Source organism: Mus pahari, chromosome 22 (genome assembly GCF_900095145.1).
Source record: "Mus pahari chromosome 22, PAHARI_EIJ_v1.1, whole genome shotgun sequence".
NCBI classification, from domain to species: Eukaryota; Metazoa; Chordata; class Mammalia; order Rodentia; family Muridae; genus Mus; species Mus pahari.
In genome coordinates this window covers 47,124,822-47,127,911 of record NC_034611.1, presented here as the reverse complement: position 1 = coordinate 47,127,911, position 3,090 = coordinate 47,124,822, and the positions used below count along the sequence as shown (strand labels likewise).

The 3,090-nt window shown below is 46.5% G+C and overlaps 1 protein-coding gene across 2 annotated transcripts in view; it reads right to left on the bottom strand.

Moving 5' to 3' along the window:
• Ubap1 (ubiquitin associated protein 1) overlaps positions 1-2,394 on the bottom strand; it is a 39,515-nt gene extending 37,121 nt beyond the window's left edge. For both annotated transcript variants that reach the window (XM_021222019.1, XM_029533365.1), the window contains exon 1: positions 2,159-2,394. The gene's annotated coding sequence lies outside the window, so the exon portion shown is untranslated. The remainder of the gene's footprint in view (positions 1-2,158) is intronic.
• Between the last annotated feature and the right edge of the window lie 696 nt (positions 2,395-3,090).

Sequence of the window (3,090 nt, the reverse complement as noted above, 5' to 3'; positions counted from 1 at the left end):
GGAGGGAGGGAGGGAGGGAAAGGGTGCTGGAGAGATAGCTCAAAGTTTGAGAGTACTATCTCCTCTTCCAAGGACCCAAGTTCAAGTCCTAACACCCATACAACCTCTTACAACTATGTTAGGTTCTGGGACACCCTCTTCTATGCACAGACATGCAGGCAAGACACTCATACAAATGTAAGTAAATTTAAAAAAATTAAACTAAAGGAAAAAAGTAAACAAAAACACACATAAAACATCATGATGAAGTAGAGTTTTAAATACAAAGAAAAGTTTAAAGTAAAACTTCATAGTAAACTTCCTCACTTTGTAGACCAGGCTGACCTCGAACTCAGAAATCCGCCTGCCTCTGCCTCCTGAGCTCTGGGATTAAAGGCGTGCCCCACCACGCCCGGCACTCATGAAGTTTTTATATTCAGATACTTTAACTTTTATAAATTAATACTTTTTTCACAACGAGTAGGTTAGTTATCCACTAGGCAGTGGCAAGGACATTTACTAGAGAAATACTAATTCTCTTGCTTCCATAATTATGTCTCAGTAAATGAAAGGCACATAGGCTTTCAATAAGTAACAGAATAGAATGAACTAGAGACAAAAACTTATAAAATTTCACTTAAAATGTTAGGTAATTTTTTTTCTTACTTTTGTGTTCTTTGCATTAATAGAGAAATGCTCAGTTTGACTAAGCTTGGATATTAACTAGAAAGAGCAATTTTCCAGCACTTGGGAGGCAGAGGCAGGCAGATTTCTGAGTTCGAGGCCGGCCTGGTCTACAAATTAAGTTCCTGGACAAAAAAAAAAAAAAAAAAGAAAGAAAGAGCAATTTTTATAAACCAATGCATGCCTTTTGTCCCAGCACTTGAGAGGCAGAGGCAGGCAGCTGGTTCTCTGTGAGTTCGAAGCCAGCCTAGTCTACAAAGCAAACTCCAGGATTGCCAGAGCTACACAGAGAAACCTGTCTCCAAATTTAAAAGGGGGGGAGGGGCTGAGCTTAGTGACAAAAAAAAAAGTTTTTAGATTTATTTCATATATATGAGTGTTTTGCCTACGTGATGTATGTATATGTACCACACCCCTGCCTTGTAGCAGAGGAGCATCAGAAGGCGGCACTGGAGTTACAGATGACTGGGAAACATCATGTGGGAACTAAGAGTTGAACTTGGGTCTTCTGCAAGAACAAGTGCTCTGAGTCGCTTAACCCTCTCTCCCCCTCCCTAGAACCTAGAAGACCTATTTATCAATGAAAACGAAACGCCTAACAAAAAAAAAGAACAAAAACAGTCAACACACAGCATGTTTATTCAAATTCCCAAATACTAACAATTAGAACTGAGAGGACGAAGCATTTCACCCGTGAAAATGAGAACAGATTTTTGAGTTTACAACACTCTATGATGTCTAAAAAGTATCAAAGTCTCACTCCTGTTCAATACAAAATTGTTTTTAGATAATTATACTTCTAAGTCTCAACTCAGAAAACCCGAGGCAACACCACAAAGGTGAGGGATCGCTGGTCAAAAGAAATGCTTAGCCTCAAAAGAAAGACTCGGGGTTGTTTCTGAGACCCAAGTGTACAGTCCAGGTAATCGCCCAGAAAATTAAAAAAAGGAAGAAAAAAAAAAAAATCTAGAGAAGACCACAGAGATGAGAGAGCTAGAGAAGACCAGACAACGCCAAAGATATCCCCCAAAAGCAGTCACCCCTGGTCTGATTTCTCTCCCTCATCTCTCGCTCAGATAACTAAATCCTCACATCCCAAGCTCGCCCTCAACTCCCCAGCGCTCTCCCTTCTTTACTAAATCTGGGTTCCTCTCCTGGACCGGCTCTAGCTCCCAACTGAGAGAAAGCTTTCCACTGAGCCCGTCTCCTGGGCGAATTAGTCCCCTTAATCCGAACTCATTTGCCCGCATCCCGTCTGCCCTCCGCCCCTTCAACTCCGGTCCCGTCACTCTGACCCTTCGCCCAGAATCCGCCCCGAGTCGTCGGACGTCGTCCGGCTCTTTCTCCCTCCCGCCCCATGACCCCAGATCCTTTCATCCCTCCAGGCCCCGGGGCGCCGGGTCCCCAGCTAGCTTCCCTCCTCCGGGTCGCCCCGTACCGGCCCCTTCCCCCAACTCCGCCCCTCTCCCCCTCCCCCAGAGGCAGGCCCCCTCACCTGAATGCCGCGGCTGTCCCGAAAGCTGAAAGGTGCTGGCGCCGCCCGGCCTCCCGGGCTCAGTCTCCGCTGGGCTCCCGCTGCCCCTAGGGAGAGCAAACACCACCTCTTCCAACTCTACCCGCCCCGACCCAGGCCGTCACCGTAGCCACCACCAGTACCGCAGCCGCCATGTTGAAGGCCTACTTCCCTCCTCCTTCCCCTCGACGCTCCGCCCCTTTAGGCGTCTGACATCATGGCGCCGCACCCCACCCGCCCCGACCAATGGGAGGAGCCGACAGTGACGTAACTAAATCCCTCTTCCAGAGCCGAAGGGTTCCTGCCACCGGGGGCTTCCTTACTGAAGTGACAACCCTGCGGGACCCTAAGGGAAAGAAGAGAGGAGGGGTCACTGAGAGGGTAAGACTCGGGATTAGAGACGCGGCCAGAGCGAGGACACACCCCAAGCCTTAGCCGTGAATCCTCTTTGGAAATTAGAAAACCCCTCAGACTCGTGGACCAGCCTCACACTCTTTGGTCTCACTTTCTCCGGTTATTTTGGGGTTTTGTCGTCTTTCGAACCAGGTCTCATATACCCTAGACCCAAGTTTATAAATAAATTGGTTAAACAGTAACTCTAAATGTCTCTTCCATTTTAATATCCAGTGCATTCGAAGCAGAAACGCAATCCAAGCCTTCACTGTTTTCTGTGTATTGGATATAGGCTCATGGAGACTTTATAATTTGATTAAATTAATATTTTTCTCTAAAATTTCGTGATCAATGGAAGAAATAAGATCAGAAAGAGTTGACTCTAGTAAAACTCAGGAGTAGTGCTGGTGTGGAAAGTGCTTAGAGATCAAACCCAGGACCTCCTAGGCAAGCATCCTTAGCTGACATCAAGTGCTTTGGAGAAAACAGTTAGACCTCTATGTACATAAAGCACAGTGCAC